This window comes from Apis mellifera, linkage group LG2 (genome assembly GCF_003254395.2).
Source record: "Apis mellifera strain DH4 linkage group LG2, Amel_HAv3.1, whole genome shotgun sequence".
NCBI classification, from domain to species: domain Eukaryota; kingdom Metazoa; phylum Arthropoda; class Insecta; order Hymenoptera; family Apidae; genus Apis; species Apis mellifera.
This window is the reverse complement of record NC_037639.1, coordinates 14,930,889-14,955,149: the sequence shown is the minus strand read 5'-3', so window position 1 is coordinate 14,955,149 and position 24,261 is coordinate 14,930,889. Positions and strand designations below refer to the sequence as shown.

Sequence of the window (24,261 nt, the reverse complement as noted above, 5' to 3'; positions counted from 1 at the left end):
CCGATTCGTTCTCGATCGATTAACTTGGATAATGAAAAATATTTGAAGAAATGTATATATATATGTACGGAGGAACGACACCCAGTAAGACGGTGTATCTTATAAATGGGGAGGGAGAGGGGAGAGGGAGGGCGACTGGCGTAACGAGTTGTCGGTAAGGTATAATAAAAACGTAAGACCGATACGGAAGCGTTGCATCGGGAATTACGTCGATACGATGCGATGTCAATGCACCCGGCCTGCCACGTACGTACGTACGTAGAAAAAGCCGTCGTCCACCGGTCCAAGCTGTTGCCGTTTCGGATGCTGCGGCTTCGGTGGCCTCCCCCTCCCCCTCCCACTGCCCAGTGCCTTTTGCACGGGACAAAAACCCCGCGCGCGGGGACAATAACCCTGAATAAATCACTGCCGACTTCGATCCCCCGACCCCCGCCTTCCCTCGGCCCGTCCGGATTAAACAACGCGTAGCAGCGCCCCCCTCCACCTTCTCTGCCTAATCTCGCACCTAGGACGATCGCTCGGCTGTTATGTCTCGATCACGCACGCTCTCTGGTGGAGAACAATTAAACTGAAATGCAGATTCTCCTGTGAAGAAAGACGAAGGGAAGGGATCCTAGGAGGGGAGGAGGATGAGCTGCCGGTGTTACTCGACGATAAATCTTCCACGCTACGCGCCGCCGCTCCTTCTCCTTCTCTTCCAGACGCGTGGGCGTCCAAGTTTCGGCGGGATCCAACTCTCCAATCCCTTCGACTCGCGCTCCGCTCGTCCCCCGACGAAAGCTTCGATCGTCGAAAGCCACGAGTCGCTCGAGTCGAGGGATAGCTGGGTAGGAGAGTGGTGGGGGGAATAGGCGACTCGTTGGAATATCGGCATACCGCATTCCGCGGCCCAGTTTTCCCTTCCTTGGAACACGAGGCCCGTTTCCACCGGCGGAAAGAATTGTCCTCGAGAGAATTTTTGAATTACGATCATTTCGAGAAAATTCGAGATTTGTTACACGGACGATTCTCGATTCGAAAAAAGAGAAAAGGGAGGCTCTCACCGTCATCGATTTCCATTAATCACAGAATGCCTTATCACTGTCCGATATTCGGGGATTTAGAGGCAGCTCTCCTTCGAGATTTCAACGCGGTTGACAGTGATCAGAAAGAAAGAGAGAGAGAAAGAGGATATTTAAAGCGGGTTTCGAATAGGGTTCTTTGTCCTTGCGTTTCGGTTAATTAGAATATTTTCGGTTTCTATCCGCGTCCGGCAAATCCGTCCTCTCTGCGAGCAACCCTCGGCCTCGCGTAGGTGGGACCGGTTTCGTTCACGCGTGCGACACACGGCTCGGTGTATGTAGGACTCGGGTGTACGTACGTACGAGAGCGGAACTAGTTCGTTCTAGGCGAAACCGTCGGGTCCGATCGGTGGAAAGGAGAAAGATGCCCGCCTTCTTCTCTCCCCTTTCCCTCTCGTGCCCGCTCGTCGAGCGCATTTGCCTTTCACGGCTCGCGCTCCAACTTCCATTGAAACTGCGCGAGCCTTCGTCCGCTTTGTTACTGCTGCTGCTGCTGCTGCTGCTGTTGTTGTTGTCGTCGGCCGTCGTCGTGTCGCTGCTATCGCGTCTCGCTTCTCCTTCTCCTTTTCTCTCCTCTTCTCTTCTTCTTCTTTTCCCCCTCCCTCTTTTTTTCCTCCACACACGCTCTGGAAATGAATCCTTCACGGTACGTACTTCCTCGCACTTTCTCGGCCGAAAAAAAAATTCGTTTCTCCCTAATTGAAATGTAAACATCCTATCTTACGTACGAAAGTTCATTCGAGGCGAGAAAGTATCCTTTAAATTAAATCTCTTTTCCGTTGTTTTTCGAGAGAAAGGTCCCGCGGGCGGATTATGTTAATTAAACGTAACGCGAGAAGCCGTGGGAAATTAATCGCGCCTCTTGGCCGCCTCGATGCCTCGATGTTAATAGTGGCGCCACCTTCGCCACCTTTCCCCCTCTCCTTCCACGCTCTATCCCTTCCACCTCCCTCATTTCTCTCTTCTCAACGGGAGACGCGATTCTCTTTCGATTTCGAGAATGCGGAGAGGCATTGTCCCTCTCTTCCTTAATCGTCGTTTCCAAAAGGTTTGGAAACCTTAACGGGGAAAAGAAAAGGCCAGCTGGTCTTTGGAAATATATATTCTTTCTTCCCCATCGTATCGTATTATCCGTGAAAAGGGACTCTTCAGGATCATCGATCCTCGCTGTACCCCCTCCCCCATTCTACTGTCACTCGGTCGAACTCTTGCAAGTGACCAAAACGAACCTCTGCCCCCCTCGCCTTCTCGGTTGCTCGTTGCTTCGTACGCACAGTTTCGGAAGAGTTTCGATGCATCTCGCCCTAAAATTTTCTTCTCGAAACCGTTCTTATATTATCATTAATATTGATTTTTCTCTCATCTCCATTCCCTCCTCCTCTCCTTCTCAAGATTTGCCCCATTCGCTCGCATTCTCGCACGGCATTCTGGCCGCGGTTTTTTCTACCCCTCGTCGATCTCCTCCTCGTGGGAGTTGCTTGAAATTCCCACCTCGACACGGGCAAAAAGAGGAGAGGGAGAGGGAGGGTATACCGCTAAGCGTCGTCCATCGTCGAGCCAAAAACCCGTCAACTTCCTCTACGGTTATTACCGGTGGACGAGGTGGAGGAGCGGCTGGAATAAATTGACGTTTTTTCGTTTCGTGCGCCGTGACAACGTTGCTGGAGGAGGAAGGAACGCGGATATATACGCGCGCAGTCGGCCCGGGTAGTCCAACAAACGCCTCGGTTAAACGCTGATTTATCGCCCCGAGCTCGCTGCCAAATTGGCAGCTCCGCGAATCCGCGCCCCGCTCCAGAATTCTTTCGAATCCTTTCGATAATTTCCTCCTCCTCCTCCTCCTCCTCGTCGCGATTTCTGTATCGAGGCAAGGACCCGCCTCTTCCTCCTCCTCGATTCGCCGTTTTCCTTTTTTCCTTTCCCAACAATGCTCAATCTTTTATTTTTTTTTTTGGGACTCGAAACGAAATTCAGCACGGACAGCGTAAACAGCATTGGACTCTTTTTGCTTCCAGTGTATGTGTGTGTGTGTGTGAGTGTGAGAGAGAGAGAGAAGAAGTTGTATATTTACGGTTCTCTTTTGTGTGTGTGTGTGTGTGCGTGTGTGTGTGTGTGTGTGTAAATGAGTGAAAGAAAGAGAAAGAGAGGTTGGTATATTTATGGTTCTCTATTTTGTGTGTGTGTGTGTGTGTGTGTGTGTGTGTGTGTGTGTGTGTGTGTGTGTGTGAATGAGTGAAAGAAAGAGAAAGAGAGGTTGGTATATTTATGGTTTTCTATTTTGTGTGTGTGTGTGTGTGTGTGTGTCGTGTGGTGTGGTGTGTGGTGTGGTGTGTGGCGTGTGTGTGCATGTATATTTACGATTCTCTATTTGTGTGTGTGTGTGTGTGTGTGTGTGTGTGTGTGTGTGTGTGTGTGTGTGTGCCGTATGGTGTGGTATGTGGTGTGGTGTGTGGCCTGTATATTTACGATTCTCTATTTGAGTGTGTGTATGTGTGTGTGTGTGCCGTGTGGTGTGGTGTGTGGTGTGGTGTGTGGCGTGTGTGTGCATGTATATTTACGATTCTCTATGTGTGTGTGTGTGTGTGTGTGTGTGTGTGTGTGTGTGTGTGTGTGCCGTGTGGTGTGGTGTGTGGTGTGGTGTGTGGCGTGTGTGTGCATGTATATTTACGATTCTCTATTGTGTGTGTGAGTGTGTGTGAGAGAGAGAGAGAGAGAGAGCGAGAGAGGGAGAGAGAGAGAGAGAATAATCGGTGGGAATCGGCGGAGGCAGAGAATAATACTACGTGGCAGGTTTCGTGCGGACGCATGCGGTCTCTCGCGGCGCGACGATGACGCAACAACGCGGAGTTGCAGCTTCCGCGACAATGTACCCTATAGATTCGCTTAACAGCACCGGAAGCTGTAATAATTCCGATGATGATGCGCGCTCCCTCGTTCATCGAGCCGCGCTGCGCTCAATTGTAAAACGTAAACGAGATCGCACGAAACAGCGACGAGCGGCGAGCCAAAACTTTCCATCGAGCGTGACGTGTCGTGTATACGGGTGAGTAAAAATACGCGATACACGTGCATGTTTTCACCGACAACAAATTCCATTAATTAACAGCTCGGGCGCGGGCTGTCGTTATTTCACTTTTTGCGATTCGCAGAGGAGGAGAAATATTGATAATCGATAAGGAGATGTGGAGCTAGTCGATCGCGGATTAGAAAATTTATTCGTTCGATATTTGGTTTTTTATTATACGTGTACGACAAATGCAACGATCCGTGATCGAAACGACTTGTTTTCGAGCAAACGTCTAAATACGCGCGAATCACCAAGGTTAAGGATAAGAGTCGATCGTTGGATTTGTACCGCGAAAGGTATAAATTATCGCATCGTTCTGGAAGGAAGCGATTAGTGGTTCGTGTTATGTACGTTCAAGCACGGAGCGTTTCGGCTCGCTTCGTTTCAAAGCGGCACGTTTCTTCGATAAAATACATATAGAGTGTTGTTATTCGCGCATTATTATTCCGAAATTCTGATCGAGAATAATTTTTTTAAATCCAATATAAATTGCGTGTATTTAATATTTTTTAATATATGCGATAATTAATTAGAAACGTTATCCAGTCTTGATTTCTCCTCAAACATGTTTCGATCAGACGTAAATGTTGACCGCAACGCTTCGTTATAAAACGCTCCAAACTATAATCTTGGAGAATATTTTGTTCGAAACGAAACGAACCGGAACTCTGCGCGTTTCGAATACGATTGATAAATCCTTGACAAAGCTTCGAAGAAAGACAGAGACACCTCCGCGAGTAACAACCAGCTCGGACCTATTTAACGCATTTTATTCCATCCATTGAGCCGCTCCATAATTTAATCCCCATCTCTCTTCCTACTACTGATTCGACCAAGCGCTGTACGCCAGTAAAACGCCATGCCACCACGTCCATTCACCACTTATAACCAGAGCGAAACGCACCGCGTAGATGCGACAAATGCGTGCACGCATCCGTCCATCCATTCCGTCCATTATGTTATCAGACGATGCAATTGCCAATTGGCCGTATCGTCGTTGAACTTTCTCGACGCGATTGCCTTTGAACGAAGCCCCCGTTACATAGTTCGATCCTTCTTCGTTCCAAAGTATTTAAAATTGGAACGTTTCCTCCTCCTCTTTCGCGTAAATTATTGAATAAACGAGGTGCGGAGGAGGAGCGTTGACTCGTTTCGAGAACGGCAGGAAATCGGAAAACTAGTTTCGAGATAAACGTGAAATCTACGACGCGATGGAAGCGGAAAATGTTTCTGCGAGTTTGAGTTTCTCTCTCTCTCTCTCTTTGATGGTAATGGCGAGTGTCGACGGGTGGCTCGATCCGAGAAGAGGAAAACGCGAAACAAACAATTCCATCTATTATGGAGTCTGGCGCACGAATAATATATTTAAAGTCAGATGCATCAATGTAGCGAGGAAAGCGATGAACAAGGGATTAAAAGTTGATTCCACAAGAATTTTCTTTTCCTTTTTTTTCCCATCCTATTATTATATTTCTATCCTGGCAAAAGAGTTTAATTCGAAACTAATAAGTATAAATCTTTGGAATTAATTTGCACGCCTTAAACGGGTGATTCTCCATTCGTCGTCGTACTCGGCCAATTACGGGCGAGGAACGAAGCACGGATTCTTGAAAGTCATAGTTGGGAAAAAAGTCGGTAGAATTTACTCCTAGATGACCGTTATCCACGCGTACGTAAGTTTGCTCTTTTTGCCGCGAGAGGGACAAAAAAGACGATTGCGGACGGCCAGGCGAAATGAGCATGGATACCAATAATTCCGCGCGATCGAAGGACGGAACGGTGGAACTCGAGAGTCGATGTAACCCGACACTGTGTGTATTCTCGATCGAGCCCGTGTACAGTGCTTTTGTCTAACGCCTATGAGAGTCGTCACCGCGAGCTTTGGTCGCCGGCCAAACGATCTAAATGTAAACGCTCGTGGAAAAAGAAGACGAGGGACGAGAGAACGGCTCGAACGAACGTCGTTTTCGAATCTACGATCGCGACATCTCTCCCTCGTCAAACAAAATATTCGCGCGGTTGGAAGAGGGGGAACGGAGATAAGGATCTCTCCTCCTATTGGAAGGAAGAAGGAAGCGAAGCAGGCGACAATTAAGGTGGCGCTGGGATGCGCGATCGAAGCACGGGCCGCGTGCGTCGAGGATCGCAAGGTAATTGCAAGGAGGTCGAGCAAGTTCACGGTAGCACGGGACGAGAAGGTTACTGTTACTTTTCCTGGTCGACATCTTCTGGCCGCGGCGGAGTCCCTTGCCCCTCTCTCGGAACGAACTCTCTCGTAGTCGAGGGAAAAGAGAGAAAGAAGAAGAAAGGAAAAGGGAGCGAGAGGAAAGAAGCGGCGGACGGATGATTGGCTCGTTTCTCGAGATAGCCGGCCGGCCGTAGCGTTCGGTAACAGAAGAAACAGCGGCAGCAGAAGCATCGACTCTTCTGGGTTGCACAAGTTGCGGTACTGGTCTAAAGGAATTACCGTTAGAAGAGCTGCACTCGTCTTACGTGCTTCCTAGCCTCCATGTTATACATATATATATATATATGTAATACATACATATATATATATACATATATATATCTATATATCTATATAGATATATATAAAATAAACGTATAGGTACGTTTCTTTCCGTGGTCTGCGTGCATCGGCCAACCTCTCTGTGACGCGATTCCACGCTCTGCCAACCATATACAAGGTGTCTGTCGCGAACTCGACTTCCATTTCCGATCGATCCTCGCGAAATCGGATTACCCCGGAAGAAATTTCATTTACAGGATGTCGGCACGGATCCCGGATATCGCCTATCAAGATTAATTCCGCGGGACTCGAGACGAAATAGGGTGGGCTTAAACTGGTTACCATCGTTAAGTTGGAGTGGGCTCGAACGACACGAAATTGGATTCGAAGCGTGGAGGAATATGGACGATGACGAGGCCGGTGATCGAAAAAAACGTTTCGTCCTCTTATCTCGATTGTTTTTTCTCGTCGTCTATCGAATTATATAAAGAAGAAAGAAGCGTGTTTCTGGGATATTGGACCGCGAAAGAACGGTGAACAAGAAGGCATTAAGGATCGTAGTGACGCGAATGTTTCCATGGAAGGAATGGAGCGAGGAAAATGGAGCGTTGCGTATCCGTTCAAATTGAAATTCGTTCCGTTTCCTTGCGATTTGGGTTAATTAAAGTTTTCTAATTTATTCCCGCGAGGTGGCAGCACGTTGGAAAAAATTAGCTCTTAGATCGGTGAAAAATTCCAACCCCGTTGAAACGATCGCCCGTTATAATCCAGCCGGATAACTTGGATGCCGTTAATTAACGCGAAAATAGATCCCTTCGCGGCCCGTAACGGTCGATCGATCCGCGAGAATTTAAACCGATCGATTCGACTTTAAATACCTTTGACGGAAGGCGGTATCGCGAGAACAAAGAATTAATTCTTTAATTCCTCGATTTTCCATACTTTTCAACTACGCGTTGAACAATCGCGTTTCGAACGTGGAAACTTCTCTATCGCGAGACGGGAAAAATACACGAGTGTATATATATATATATATAGGTATGCGCGCGACGAATGGATGGACAAACGCGAAAGCCAAGGGGAATCGTGACTCGAATCGCGCGACTTTGCTGGAACGAAACCTGTTCACGAACCCTGGAGAAGAAAGAAAGAAAAGAATCGTAGAAACGTAAGATCGTAAAAGGGAAATGAACGGAAAGAGAAAACGAGAGAGAAAAAAGGAAACGGAGGATGACCGAGGAGCGCGAGGAGCGATGCTCTACGGGTTTGTCGGTTCGCTTCTTACCGTTCGAGTACGTTCGGTGTACGCGGTCTCGAGCCTCTCTCTCTCCTTTTGCTCCTCGCGCCCCTGACCCTCACACTTGGCCACTCGGTCATTGCGAGCCGAACAATGAACCGTTTCGATATACCTTGCCTCTTTGAAGCGCGTGAGCGCTCATCTGCGGCGCTCGTGTGCACTCGTCTTACGTCTCTCTCTCTCTCTCTCTCTCTCTCTCTCTCTCTCTCTCTCTCTATCTCTTTCTCTTTTTCTCCTCTATTACGTTCCGTACGTCGCCGCTTTAATTAGTACCGGGACCTGAACCACGAAACTACCAATTGCGACGCTGAATTCTCTTCGTACGAAGATCTTCGATCTACGATCCATGAACGGATTTTGCTCGTTCTTAATTCGTTATACCAAAGGGAATAAAAATTTAGCAACGAAAAAGTTTCGAGGCAACGTGGCGCTTAGTCTCGTGGAATTTTGTTAGTCGTTTGGCACAATTGCCAATTGAGTTTAAACCGAGCCAAGGCCCCTTCGATTAATAAACGCTCGATCGAGTCGAGCAAGATGTGTTCCGTGACCGTAATTTCGGTTGCAAGCTGTATAGCTCGACCGTTAATTTATCCGTGTGTAATCGCTTCTTGTATATAGAGAAATTTCGATAACTTTATTCTTCGCGAAAGCGGCGAATTGTACATGCTTTGCTTCTGTATGGAAAAAGGGAATAGAAATCGGTCGGTAAAAAAGAGAACGTTGCATAATTTTTATCGCGAGAGAGAAAAAAATTTTCCGCTTTCCTGTTAATAATCGCCCGATTCACCGTTATTTACGCGCCGCGCTACGGTTCTTCGAGCCCACGATTGACCCCCGGACTCGGTCGTTTATCCTGATAAACTTTTAATCCCCCTCCCCCTTCCGGAAACTGGTCGATATCCTTTGCGGTCGCTTTCTCCATTAAGCGAATCGTTCACGGCGCCCGGTGGTCATTTTTTTTCCTCGGTGGCCGTTCAACCGCGACCGACCGACCGTGCCCCGTAACGATGCACCACCACGGTAAATTGTGCCCGCGACGATAACTTATCCCGGTCACGATGCGGGGAAATAATTTGCCTTCGTCGAGTCCCCTCCTCAATCGGGATCCCTCCGATACGTGATTGTCGATACTCGTCGTCCAACGATCCACCATCGTTTCATTAATCGAGCGAATCGAACGTTTGAAACGTTTCGAATCGAATTTTTCGACACCCGGCGACGCGCGGTATTTCTTTCGCTGGCTCGAAGCAAGGATATCGTTGAAAGACGACTCGCCGATTAACGTGCACTTTTTTCTGCCTCGCGGAAGGGAGGGGGAGAGGGGAGAGGGGAGAGGGGAGAGATCCACGTTCGCGAGCCCCAACGATACCGACCGAGAAGGTAACGCTAGGGCTGCGAGGGAGGAGTGGAAACGGGAGTTGCGCACGCAGGCGCGTGTATCTCGTTTGTAATTAGCGCTGAACCGCGTACGCTTCGTGCTAATTCCTACCTCGACCGCTCGCTACTTACTTAGCTACGCGTGATACGCGCGCGGTATAGAAAATTTACACGAGTCGCAAACGAGTTTTCACTTCGACATCCCTCGGCCAGCAAGCTTTCTTCCCCCTCTCTCCAAATTAACCTCGACGCAACGTTGCGCGCCACGTCTAGCGTCACCGACTGTGCCGCGCTCTATCGATTCGCCCGATCGTCTCCGGTTCACTTGTGGAGAAAGACGCACGACGCGCGAATACCTCGCAGTAACGTCTCCAGCAACGGGGAGCAACGCGCTCGGTTAATTAATGGACCGCGATACGCTTTTGCGTACACGAGGATACGTTTACGCACCGCGATGGCAATTAAACGAGAGAGAGGGCGACACACTCGCGGTTCTCACGCGTTCTCTCTTCCTGCTATCGAATCGAACATGCGATAGAAGGGATCCCCGCCGTATCCGGGGACAAGAAAAATTTCGTTTTGCATTTTTTTTTCTTATTATACGAGACAAGTCTGCGAAGAGGGGATGTGGAAAAATTCGATTCTAAATTTTCCGAAAATTGCATATTTATCAGATATCAACACCGATAAGATATCAAAGATTTCGTTGCAATATTTTCGTAGCGATAATTGTATGATTCGAAAAAAAGTTCTAAAGATTAAAAGTCTTCCTTAATCGAGGGAAAATTTGTTTTTCGAGTGTTTAATCGATGGTTGAGGGGGATAAATTTGCCGGTAAATATTTGCCAGGAATCGATCCCCTCGAATGGCGCGAATTCTATTCGAAAGAAGATTTTTTTTTTCCCACCTACAGAAAAGTGGCTAGATAATTTTTAAACGCATCGGATCGCGTTCGCAGGCTGGTTATGCGCGCGCATCCGTTCCCTGTTTTCGCTCGGTCTATCGCCGTCGGATAAATAAACGCGAGCCAATAAACGCGCGGCGTTGCTTGAAATTTGATCGTTTGAGCCAACGTATTTCTCCGCTCGATCACCTGCCCTCTGTTTCCTCGTTATTTCGGCACTAGAGAGAGACAGAGAAAGAGAGAGATCGATAAGGTAGAATTCCGTCGAAAGTTCTACGCGATATTTTTCTCTGTTTCCAAGGATAAACGAGCGGTCGAGCAAGAGCGCAACGAAAGCGAAATATCGGGTTGTCGGATTTCTTCTACCGTTTCTCTCTCTCTCTCTGTCTCTCCACCGCGCTGGTTTCGAGGCTGGGGAGGACTTGTGTCGGAGTGCGCAGATAAGATGAGCTCACCGCTTCCTCTTATCGTAACGCCAACGTTGCTGACGGTGCTTGAGAACGGTGCTCCGGCGACGAATGCAACGGACGAATGCCAACGATTTGAAATCGAACACGATCCCGAGAAGCGGTTCAACGTAAGCAAAAATTGTTCGGTTCGCGCGCTTGCCGAAGCTTCAGTTCTTCCGTTCGCCTCGAACCGAGCGGTCGAATCCGATTATTCGCCTCGCCCTTATTTCTTCTCCCGGCCAATTTGGCCAATCGGATCGGTTTCTCGACCGTTTCCCAACGATTCCTCACCGCGACGGGTAACGGTTTAAGACGTATATCTCTTATCCGCCTCTTCCAGTCGTGATCGTGGAAACGAGGAATGGCAGGATCGACGATACTGGGCAATATGGAACGGACGCTATATGAACAGAGACGTCATATATAAGTATCACACGCGATGTTGCGATTTTAAGAAACTTTTTACTTCTCCTCTTTCGATCTCCTTTTTCGCTCGCTATCTCGTTTCCTAATTTTTCTTTCTTTCTCTTTCTTTTCTCTGTCTCTTCATTCCTCCTCAGTCACAATCGAACCGGATTTTTTTCGTAACGATCCTTAACGATGAATCGTCGACTCGCACCTTTAACCAACCGTAATTGCCTTATTTATCGCACCACTCGATACGCTCGCGTCGGATGTTGATTTTGCGCCGAGGGGTCGTGTTTCGTATCGCGGTTCACCGCGTATATCGCGAGAGGGAGGGTATCGCGTTGAAAAGGCCGCAATGCACAATCGCGCTCGCTTCTCGCTTCGCGGAAGTCTCCTTACTCATTCTTCCGCGTAAAAGGCCCGGCGCACCTGCACCTAATGACGAATATTTTTAGAGGAGCGAACGTGTCGGGGGCTGGGGAAACAACGTGTCGTAAATTTTATTCGCCCGCTATCCCCGATTATTGTCAACGCGAATAATTTTTCTCTCGGCGTGGAAAATTTATGAAAATCGAAAAGCGTCCAATTTCTTCTCCTACGAAATATTTCCATCCGTATAATAATAATAATAATTTATACGTATAATCTCGTATAATCAAAGTTATTTCGATATTGAAATCGGGATAGTATAAAAAAATATATAGAAAGTCGTATATTTCGAAAGAAAGTTCGTTCTTTTCTCATAAACAGGAAATTCTAGTTAATGATTTTTTCACGGTATCGAATTTAACAAATTTATTATCCGATAACGAATTAACGATTCGAATAATAATAATAATAATAATATATTATAATATAAAAGCTGAATAATTTAAAATTTCTTTCTTTCTTTCTACTTGTTTTTTTTCTTTCTTAATTAATCGGTGTATCGTATCGATTTTTCGATCGATCGATCGATCTCGTTCGATCTCGGGGATAAATTCCTCCGCCTAGTTAATGATTTTTTCACAGTATCGAATTTAACAAATTTATTTTCCGATACTTAACGAATTAACGATTCGAATAATAATAATAATATATTATAATATAAAAGTTGAATAATATAATAATTGTGTAAAATTTCTTTCTTTCTTTCTACTTGTTTTTTTTCTTTTTTAATTAATCGGTGTATCGTATCGATCTTTCGATCGATCGATCGATCTCGTTCGATCTCAGGGATAAATTCCTCCGCCTAGTTAATAATTTTTTCACGGTATCGAATTTAACAAATTTATTATCCGATACTTAACGAATTAACGATTCGAATAATAATAATAATATATTATAATATAAAAGTTGAATAATTTAATAATTGTGTAAAATTTCTTTCTTTCTTTCTACTTATTTTTTTTCTTTCTTAATTAATCGGTGTATCGTATCGATCTTTCGATCGATCGATCGATCTCGTTCGATCTCGGGGATAAATTCCTCCGCCTAGTTAATGATTTTTTCACGGTATCGAATTTAACAAATTTATTATCCGATACTTAACGATTCGAATAATAATAATAATAATATATTATAATAAAAGAATAATTTAAAATTTCTTTCTTTGTTTCTACTTGTTTTTTTTCTTTCTTAATTAATCGTATCGATCTTTCGATAGATCGATCGATCTCGTTCGATCTCGGGGATAAATTCCTCCGCCTAGTTAATGATTTTTTCACGGTATCGAATTTAACAAATTTATTATCCGATACTTAACGATTCGAATAATAATAATAATAATATATTATAATATAAAAGCTGAATAATTTAAAATCTCTTTCTTTCTTTTTACTTGTTTTTTTTTTCTTTCTTAATTAATCATATCGATCTCTCGTTCGATAAATTCCTCCGCCTAGTTAATGATTTTTTCACAGTATCGAATTTAACAAATTTATTTTCCGATACTTAACGAATTAACGATTCGAATAATAATAATAATATATTATAATATAAAAGTTGAATAATATAATAATTGTGTAAAATTTCTTTCTTTCTTTCTACTTGTTTTTTTTCTTTTTTAATTAATCGGTGTATCGTATCGATCTTTCGATCGATCGATCGATCTCGTTCGATCTCAGGGATAAATTCCTCCGCCTAGTTAATAATTTTTTCACGGTATCGAATTTAACAAATTTATTATCCGATACTTAACGATTCGAATAATAATAATAATATGTTACAATATAAAAGCTGAATAATTAAAAATTTCTTTCTTTCTTTCTACTTGTTTTTTTTCTTTCTTAATTAATCGTATCGATCTTTCGATCTCTCGATCGATCTCGAAGAATCGTCATCTCTCGTCCAATGTTTTTGAAAAGCGACTCTCCCCGTACACCGCCATATTTAATGGCGATAACGGCTCCGCTAACGACCGATCCACGATCGCGCCGATCCCGTTTCCCCGGGGCGAATACCGCGCAACGATCGTTCGCTCCTCGCTTATTTTGCCTTCCCTCCCCTCCCCTCCCCTCCCCCTCGAATTCCACCACCATTTCCACTTTCCTTTCGATCCGTTTCTCGCGCGGCGATATCGATTTTTCAATTCGATCCGATGAATCCGTAAAACCGAATTCGAACGTGTCGCGATTTTCCATTATCCATCTCGTGAAGTGAAAACGTGGTGTTCTTCTTTTTTTCTTTCTACGATTAAGGATTTTTCTGCGTCTGACAAACTTTCTATAAAGTCCCGGAGAGGGACACGTTCTGCTCTGGAAAATTTTCGTTTCATTTCGTTTCAATATGAATGGAAAATCGAAGAAATCGACTCGAACTTGCTTTAAGATAATTTCTCTAATGGAAACGAATTTGATAAAGGAAAAAAAAATAAAGTAGGACGGAAGTGTGTATATGATAAAAATATACGTATTTTTTCTTAGAAAGAAGTTTATCCAATTCGCATTCCCAGGAAAGGGAATGAAGGAAATCGGTCGAGAAAGAAAAATCGTATCGAATTTATTTCCGATTAAAAGGTTCGAAATCACAAGTGCAAAGTCACAAGGTTCGAGAAAGAGAAACGGCCGCGTGGTTACAGCTCGCCGGTTTACGATCGAAAACGGGCACGCGTTTTTTTTCCACGCTGCTTTCGAGAAATCGGGTTGAGGCGAGTGCCTTTTTATTATCCGCGACGAACGGAAATAATCGTCTCCCGTAATTGCGCGAAAATTTCTGAACGCGGGATCTCCTTTCTCCTTCCGTCGAATTATCGAAAGGAAAAGAAAAAAGAAAAATCTCTTGCCCCCGTTTTTTCCCCGACGCAAATTCCGATCTCGAAAGCGGATCCCCGAAGAAAACGTCGAAAACACCAAATCTTTTTTCTCAGACCGGATCGAATCGTTTTTCCTTCTTCTTTATCGTCTCCTTCGATCGATTCCAGAGATCATTAGAAACGCGTAGAATCGTAGACAGGATGAGGGGAGAGAAGATCTGGGATCTGTAACGTAGGCGTGTCCCACGCGTGTACACACTCGGCCGCATACCAGGGCAAGCTCGCACTTATTACCGGAGATTGTATGTTGTGTGCCTCTCGTTTACATCTTACGCTCGGCCTCGCGAGGAACGCGTGCTGCTCTACTATACATCCCCACTCCTCGCCCTATTCCCCCTCCACCACGCTCGCCGAACGCGGCCGCGAATCTAAATTAGCCGCGCTTTCGAACTCGCCTCGATCCAAATAAAAACAATTCCCTTCTTTCCCCCCCCCCGTAACGGACGAAACACGCGATCACATTGGACGACGTCTCGAAACAATTAAGATTAGGATTCCTCCCTACCCGCACTTTTTCCTTATCTTCTCTTCGCCCGTTTTTTCGCTCTCTCTTTCTTCCTTCTTTCTCCTCCTCTCTTCTTCTCTTTCTCAAGAAGACGCTGTCTGCGACTAGTTTCAGAGCGATCGCCGGGGCCAAGTTTCCCGCGAAGGGAAGAAAGAAACTGAAACTCGCTTTTTCCCATCCCCGAGCGGGGGACCGCGAGCTCCCCCTCGCCTCGTCCACCGAAGATGCTCCACCAAGTTGCTTCGTCGCAGGGAACGCCACTACGTCACAGAATCACCGATATTTAAGTATGGGTGGAGAGAGCGGGGAGAGCAAACGATTCGTCGTCCTCCGCCCGGCGTGATGTGACGTAGTGGTTCTCTCTGGGACGATCCTTCCATCGATATCCTCCGCTTTAGGAACACCGTTCTCTCGTCTCGTTCGGTCCGAAACGACCGAGTCGACCGATCCGAAGAATCCGTGAACGATTGCAACCGTCTTTCCGCCCCGTCTTCTCGGGGGAGGAAAGAGAAGCGATAGATAGGTAGGCGTGGTAGAATGGTAGTTAGAAAGCGTCGTATAAATAATACATGCTCGTCGTCGTCGTGCCATTTTTCACGGATCGAGCTCGCGTGGAATTTTATTTCGAAGCAAAAAATGGAAAAAGAAGAAGAGGAAGAAGAGGAGGAAGAAAGAAAGAAAAGAAGAAAGACTTTCTAATTACGACACGCTTTTCCCGAAGACTGGTGGTGGTTCGTTTCGAGAATCATATATATCTCCGCTCTAATTTGTAACCGGCCTGATTATCCCTCTTGTCTTGTTTTCTCCAACTTTTTCCGACCGCTTAATTTTTCTCGCTCGCTGCCAAGTCGAATCTCGACACGAGCGGGTCGCGACGTTACCGATAGAGCGGCTCGAAAAATGACGAGAGACAGAGAGAAAGAGAGAGGGGAGAAGGAAACTCGTATATTTTAAATAAATCTGGAATCCGGTGCGCTATTTATACGTACACCTTAGCCGCTTGTTTATTTTCCGTGTTGCGAGCACGTAACTTGCATCACTTCCGCCGCGTCTGCTCGATACCGTAATCCGTGAACGATAATTAACACGCGCGCAGGCAGCGCGCCTTCCCTCGACGCGCGTGTTTACCCCCTGGCTTTGTAATTCCCAATAAATATATATCCGTGTTTATCGCCCCCCCCCCCCACCCTCCTCTCCAACCGAGCTGAATTCGTAACGCTGTTCCTTCGATTTAATTTTCTCTGCGCTCCAACGGTGATTCTCGGGGGCTCGGCTCGATTTTTCTTTAAAATATCGAATAGATTCCTTTACGCACGATGTTATAAAGCGTGGAATGGTTAAATTTTTTTGTTTAAAATCAAAGGATCGAATTATATTTTTTTTAGTTTAGAAAGGAGTTTGACAATAGAAATATTATTTTCAAAATTTTTGTGAATGGGATACGATATAATGAAATTCGAAGATGAGTTTGATTTTTATTGAATAACGAAATTGTTTCTATTCGTTATGAGATCGACGATAGAGGAAAGGAAAATAAGAAGATGAGAGCACGTTATTGTAACATTTGTTCCTTGATCGAATCAAACGACGATTATATTTTCCTTCTTTATACGTAAAATATTATACGTTAATTTACGCGTGAGATCGTTTTAAGTTAGCTAAGAAATTCGCGAAACGGGAACTCGTGCGGAGTTGGTTCGACCGAGCAAAAAAAGGCCTGGAGCGCAATGAAAACAGAAGAGGGCGAAGGTAGGTCAATAACACAGGCAACGCGGTAGACGGAGAGCGTCGTTTGATTTTCGAGAGCCGCGCCACTTGTTCGTAGGCCAACCAAACTTTTCCAAAGTTCTCGCTTCGAGTTCTCCTCCACTTCTGGCTCGAGTAATGCGTTTCGAAAACTCGCGATCGGGCAAACACTTGTTCTCGAGTTCTTCGTGATTCGGATAACCGCAAAACTCGCGATGCAGAAATAACGAAAATTCGAAATTCGGGGAGAGAAGCGAGTGTCATTTTTTTTTTTCCTCCTTCGTCTTTTACGATATATCCGTACGTGTTTATGTATATATATCGTGTATAAGACAATGAAGCGTGTAGTAGAATCGATTCGAGATTATGTTAGCAAAATTTGAAAATGATTCACCGATTTATATGCGGTAGTTATGATACATTTGTTATATACACACGCGCTATTAATAGATTGCAAAAGTTTGCTCGAACGTTGTCGATGGTTGATAGCTGATACGTTGTTGATAGTTTTTATACATTTTAGCCAGAAATGTAAACACTGTTACTAAGCGAGAGAGCGTTTTTAGACTCGTTCAGTCTATGTCGAGCCGTCGTTCCATTAACGTGTAAAAGTGTGCGGTATAATATTCAAAATGAAAAAGTGTGAAACGCAAAAGTACGAACGAGAGACTATTCTTCGTAAGGATAGGAAATCGTGTAGCGAGATAGGAAAAATTGTAAACAGAAGTAAGTCAAGTTCAGGTCGACCGAGAGAATTAACTGAGTAGGGGAAAAAATTATTATTCGCGAATGTGTATATATATGTATATCGTTCTCGGTTGGAAGAATTTCTGGTTTTCCTCGAGCGTGAGTAATAATATCGTGTGATACGATTGCCTGCGCGGACGATATCGAGGCATTGATCGTTTCTTCGATTATACACCGTTTAGAACCCGCGCTTGCGCGTAATCGATTGGAAAGTGGATCGCAACTCGAGGTGATTAACTCGAGGGAAGATGGATAAAACGAGCGTGCGCGAGTTTTTTTTTTTTTCTCTCGTAAACAAATTTATATCGACATATACCTTTCGAACGAGCTCCTTATCCGTGGAAATTGTAAAACTACGGTATCGAGCGAGCCTCCTACGTATCCCACGCGTGAATAAATAAAAGTGTACCGTTCACCGTTTCCGCTTCCCATTTCCACCCCCATCATTTATTCCGCGCTCCGCTCTTTTTTTCATCCTCCCCTCCCTCCATCGTTATGTAAACACGCGAAAATTGCCCCCTCGTCTCGTTAAAAATTTGCACCAGCCTCGAAACTCGGATTCGAGGAGACGAGCAAAAATTGAAGTTGAACTGGGAACGATGGATCGCGGCCTTTCCTTTTCGTTCGTTCGACGCGTTCCCCCCACTCCTTGTTCGTCGTTGATGAGCCACCTCTAATTTATTCGTCGCCTTGACTTTCAAAGCTATAGCTTTCGCGCTCGTTTATTGAAACTTTATTATTTATTGTCTTCGAGTATCATCGTATCTCTTCCTCTCCTTCCATTCCTGATACGATTGCAAGAAGTGACGAACGTAAAAAAGACGAGCTCGTATTAGGTTGGTTTCGAACCAATGTTTGTACGGTTACCGATTATCGGTCAATTTTCGCCTTTACGAAATTAACCCTTCGCTCTCGACAATTTTTTTTTTTTAAATGGAGAGCAACTCGAGATGCTTTTGCGTTACAGCATCTAAAATGATTTTATAAGGAATCAATTGGGCGAAATTATTCTTTTCCAGATTTTGAATTTACCGCGCATTTTTTCAAAATGTAATAAATAAATAAACGATAATAGGAAATGCGTGTGTTGTGACGTGAGATAGATTAGAATTAATATTAATATAATAGTGGCTAGATTAAAGAATCTGACGTGTTATGGGCGGTCGTAAAATTAATTTTAATATAGTTTTGCGAATAAAGTAAAGAAAGTGGAAAGTTTCTTCTGATCACAAATCATCAGATTTGCGAACCTCTAACTCTACCTGACTTTAATTTCCAAAAAAAAAAGAAAAATTGTCGACAATTTATAACGATTTAAATTAAAATAAATGTTTCGAGATGTTATAAAATTTAAACGCTTCTTAATAAATTTATCGATCAATTCTCTACTACTACGTGTATTTTTCTTTAATCTGTTGAACGTTTAAAAAAAAGGGATATAAAATTTTAACGACGTAAAAGTTTTAACGTGTAACAATTTTCGAAATGAATTTCGCCCACTTTTGATGCACTGCTCGAGCCTGTGGGGGCGCCACTCGCGCGCCTCTCGAGCGCGAACGGTTAATAGTCGAATTTCACTTACTCGCGGCAATAATAAATTTCCGCGAACGATCGAAGCAGAGATAAAGAGAGAGAGAGAGAGAGAAAAAAGATGGCCGAATATGACGTAAGCGTTCCGTCGATCGAACGGAACGGAGAGGAGAACGATCTCGAAGAAATTCCTTTCTGTCTCTCTCTCTCTCTTTCTCCGTCTCGCAAGAGACGAAAAAACGAATAAGGTAAAACGAAGCCTCTCTCGATACGATTCTCGGCTCGTAAAAAGTTGCGTGGAGCTTTTATTCCTGGTTGGACGGGGCTCGGTTTTCTCGCCTTGCAGGGACTACCTGTGCCATTATCGTATTATCTTTATCGCCTCTGTTCCCTTCCCCTTCCCCTCCCCCGATTGTCATTACCGTGATTATTATTTAAGGTCTGGTCCGAAGTTACCGATCGAGGCGACACTCGCCGCGTGGCCGAGTGTTTTTCGCGAAAGGAAAATCTCGGCGAAATCGTAAAGAGGAGAAGATACGACCTTGCATTCCTTCTATATCTGCCTACGGATATTCTATATCTCCCTATACGCCCTCCACGTTTCTCCATCGTTTCTCGATCCTTGCGGTGGGTGGAAGTAGAGAGAGAGACTTCCTTTATATGTCGCGACGCGGAATCTCTTTTAATCGGCGCACGCAAATTTCCCCTACTCCATTGGTAAATCTGCCAATGAAGTTTATCAACGCTCGGTAAAAAAAAAAAGAAAGAAGAAAGGAAGAATCGACTTTTCGTTACACAACGAAGAAAGATCGGTCGAAAATTGGCTACCGCCGCGCATCTATCGCCTCCAATAAATCGAATATCTCGCACGCTTGCTCGCGACACGTATTTCGCCGACCGAATCCAACGTGCAACGGTTATTGCTCGATTCTTCCACGCTTTTGTCCTCGAGTCGAACACGCCCTCTAGTCGAAAGAAAGGAAGGAGTGGGGAGAGGGCTCTCTCGATAGGTATAGGTGACTAATAAACGCGCGCGCGGTTATTAATTCCGCGTCGAATAAATTTTCGTCCCACTTGGAGCGCTGCCTCCTCCTTCCCCCTCCTCTCCCCTCCGTAAAAGGCGTCCACTCCTTTAAATGTTAATTCCGCGCGGCCCGATATCGATCGGTCTCCGAATTCCCGAATCTTTTCACTCACGAGACCTCGCCTCGCAGTGTTTAATCAATCATAGAGGCGATCATCGCGAGTATCTCTGATGAAAGGATCGTTCATTACGTCATATGAATGAATGAACGAAGAAGGCTTGACTCGAAAGAAGAAATTTCGATTTTTAATGTCACTTTCGTTACCACTTTCGAGATCGATTCGATGAAAAAGATAAAAAAAAAAGATGGCGTTCTTGGTAGTCGTATCTCGCTTTTCTCCCGCTCGTTTTTTTTCTTCTTTCTCGTTTCCCCCAAACATTGCCCTTGGGCTATTTTTTCTCCCTCTTGATACCCTGTTGATCAATATTATTTCGAAACACGGATGGAACGGTAAAAACTCGTTGTATCTATTTCTGTTCGCGGGCGTGCGTGGAACGGTAACAAAGTTTTTTAAAACAAATATTTTTAGGTACGTATTCCCCGAAAAAAATATTTTTCGGTCGATCGAAAGCTCGTAAATGAACTGGAAAATTCGCGAAAGACATCACCTTTCGTTCATGCCTTTCGTTAGAAAAAGTAAAACGTTGAGCAATACTTTGACTCTTTTCTCGAGAAATAACGAGATTTCAATAAAAATTGCGTTATTAAAAAAATATTCTATTTTGCAATCTAATTTAATTTAATTTTCCTTTTTCATTCCCCATTTTATCGTGAAAGAAATCGCTGTCCAAATAACTTTTATCGCCTCCATCTTCTTTACCTAGTTATTCTGATAGAATCGAAAAAGAAAACACAAGGTGAACGCATTTAATCAAAAAAAATCTTAGTCATACAATTTTTTTTTAATTTCAGAGAGAAAAACAGAGAGAGCTCTCAGTTCGATTTCAATTCGTGAAAAGTTTGCCACGATTCTTTTGGATCGTAGATCGTTTAACGATTAATTTGATGTAGCTTGTTTACGTGCGGTCGTCCCTTTGGTTGATCCCAACTCGCTGCCTCGTCCGCGATCCTTGGCCGATGGGAAACGAGAGGGAGGGGGAAAAAGGAAAAATGTCGGTCGATAATGTTGCTTCTATCGTTGACACGCGTACATTTCCACCGATCGCCGCTAATTAGTCCGCAACGTCCATCGTTATCAACGACGGATGTGACTCTAAAGTTATGCACGAGGAAGCGTAACCCGATAAGAGAGGATCTTGCCGTGGCGAAAATAAACTGGCGAGATAGCGGAGATGGAGGGAAAAGAAGAAAAAAAAAAGCGTAGAAAAGAAGGAAGGGAAACGTTGGAACGGGCGAAACGTTCGGCAACGTCGCATAAAAATGGCTGCGAGCGGAAGCAATTGTCATCGACAGTGTTGGCCGTTTAACCGAACGTCGAAAAAGTAGTTAAAAATCTCGAATAAAGTTGCTTTAAGTAAGATTGCTTGGGTAAAATGCTTGAATAACAATTTATTCGTAGCTATAAACCTCGGTCGTTTGGCATTACAATTATTTCCAATTATCGTTATGTTTCGAGCAATAAATTATCGAAGTAACTTTATTCGTAACTTCGGCTATTAAATTTTTCCCCGTCACTGCTGTTGGACGATTGCCCGGCCGAGGAGAAAAAATGCCGATAGATATCGAAGACGGGTGAGTCGAGATACGACTCGAATAAACCTCTATATAATAATTTTTCTACAATTTTTTACCGATATCCATCATCTATCTAGATTCGAGCTGAGAAACGAAAGACGCGGTAAATATTTTACGAAAAGCTCGTAAGATAAACCTTTCGTAACTAACGTGCGGTCACGGCACGCGCGTTTGCCGCGTCTCGTCCAATATCCTCGACTCGCTTTCTTACCTATTCCTTCCACGCGATGGAAAAATCACTCTCTGTAATATTACTGTAAACGGGAGCGAGAATATGGAGAAACGTTTCATTTCCAATTTCGCCGGAGCGAGGCTGGTCGACTGTACGCCATTGATCCCTAGGGAGTCATCGGTGTCGAAAGAAACCGGGTAGGCAGGGTGCAGCGAAACGGTATCGCTGCGATTCGAGGAATTCCAAGGTTGTGCGCGTACACATGGGCTATATCCTACCGACGGTATCGATCGATCGATTCACGGAGGAACTTTCCAATTATCGGCGGGGAGTAAGGGAAAACAAAGGAGCGATCTTGGATATCGGGGATGGGATCGCGTATTATTTCCTTCCCCGTTTCCTTTTCTTTCGCGCGTGGCGGGAGGGGAACGAGGGGTGGGGGAACGAGAAGGACGGATATCGGCGCGCGTATCCGTGCGCGTGGTTCGATCGAGGGCGATAGCGGAGAAGGTGAGAGGAGGAATCGAGAGCGAAACGCGGGGAGATGTGTCCCGAGGCGAAATTTCACCTTACGCAATTAAGGCGAGCGCGTCGACTCGGACGGCCGCTTACATCAACCGTTGCGTTGCGCGTTGATCTTGCGCGCACCTGATCTTGCCGATGGGTTGCCAGTAACGTGGCGAAGATTCGTACTTGAAACCCGGCGTTCACCGCGTTCGGTTCACCGCGTGGTGAAAAAACAAACGTCTCGAGACGTGCAGCGGTTTAGACGCGTAGAAAGTTACGTCGCGTTATTTCATCATCGTTTTCTCTTACACCATTATTTTTTTCATCTTGCCCGAGAGAGGATACACATACGTATCCCTCGCGAACAGTGCGTTGCGTTTACAGTGAGAATTAACTCTCGGATAGTCGCGCGTTTTCTCACGACTTTTTTCATCGATCGTTCACAAATGCATCCAGAATGCGAGTTTATTCAGAGTTGCGTCGAAGAATATTTCTTTACGCGTTTAATCTTTTACTCTTACGATTGTCTGGAATTTATTCAATTATTTATTTTATGGTTGATTATTTATATTGAAGCTATTATGGATCAATAATTTTAGCTTCAATTATATTAAAGTTAGGTGGTTTATTTGGATTCAAAAAATTTTAGTAATAATTAATTCTTTTGAGTTTTGATTTTTGAAGAGATTTTTTTACAAATAGAGACACTGTTGAAAATTACTCTCGATCACGCGTTCGATTATTCTCTTTTTTTCATTGATCGTTCACAAATGCATCCAGAATGCGAGTTTATTCAGAGTTGCGTCGAAGAATATTTCTTTACGCGTTTAATCTTTTACTCTTACGATTGTCTGGAATTTATTCAATTATTTATTTTATGGTTGATTATTTATATTGAAGCTATTATGGATCAATAATTTTAGCTTCAATTATATTAAAGTTAGGTGGTTTATTTGGATTCAAAAAATTTTAGTAATAATTAATTCTTTTGAGTTTTGATTTTTGAAGAGATTTTTTTTACAAATAGAGACGCATTGTTGAAAGTTAAAAAATTAGTCTCGATCACGCGTTCGATCATTCTCTTTTTTTCATTGATCGTTCACAAATGCATCCAGAATGCGAGTTTATACAGGAAAATTGCATCGAAAAATATTTCTTTACGCGTTTGATCTTTTATTCTTACGACTGTCTGGAATTTATTCAATTATTTATTTTATGGTTGATTATTTATATTAAAGCTATTATGGATCAATAATTTTAGCTTCAATTATATTAAAATTAGGATTCAAAAAATTTTAGTAATAATTAATTCTTTTTGAGTTTTGATTTTAATTTTTGAAGAGATTTTTTTACAAATAGAGACGCATTGTTGAAAATGAAAATTATTCTCACGCGTTCGATCATTCTTTTTTCTTCATTTATCGTTTACAAAGATTGCAGAATATGAATTTGTTCAGATTTGCATCAGAGATTGATATTTTTTTAGTTACGTCAGCCCGATCATTTTCTCTTAGAGTTTATTTTCCTTTACAACCAGACATATTGCTGAAAGTGAAAATTACTTCTCACGCGTTTGATCATTTTCTCTTAAGAGTTTTCTTTTCGTTATTATCATCTCGGAATGCGAGCCATTCCTCAATTTCAAAGTAAAATATCTCAAGGATTGCATCGAAGAGTGGACATTAGCGTCGAGAATGTAAATTGCTCCTTGCATTTGCGAAAATGATTCTCTCCTGAAAGAGTACGCTCTTTGTACGCTCAAACGCTATTTGCGCTCTTACGAAAGGGGAAAAAAAAAAAAAAACTCTTGACGAGAAAAACTCTCGAAACTTATATTTTTCGAATGCTTATTAACGTATTCGCGAAAGGTGAAAGTGATACGATCGACCGTGGCGAAAAACAATTCGCGA

General features: G+C 43.9%; 1 protein-coding gene and 1 non-coding gene across 11 annotated transcripts in view; both read left to right on the top strand.

Annotated features, from left to right (window-relative positions):
* Positions 1-24,261, top strand: part of LOC726461 (protein shank) — a 102,068-nt gene that overhangs the window by 6,170 nt on the left and 71,637 nt on the right. The window contains exon 1 of one of the 10 annotated variants that reach the window (XM_026439081.1): positions 4,021-4,104. The exons of the other annotated variants lie outside the window; for them this stretch is intronic. The gene's annotated coding sequence lies outside the window, so the exon portion shown is untranslated. Of the gene's footprint in view, positions 1-4,020; positions 4,105-24,261 lie in introns of those variants that run through there. 10 annotated transcript variants of the gene reach the window in all.
* Mir989 (microRNA 989) lies at positions 15,138-15,230 on the top strand. Its single transcript, NR_039433.1, has one exon. It is a non-coding gene; the product is annotated as a microRNA 989 (primary transcript).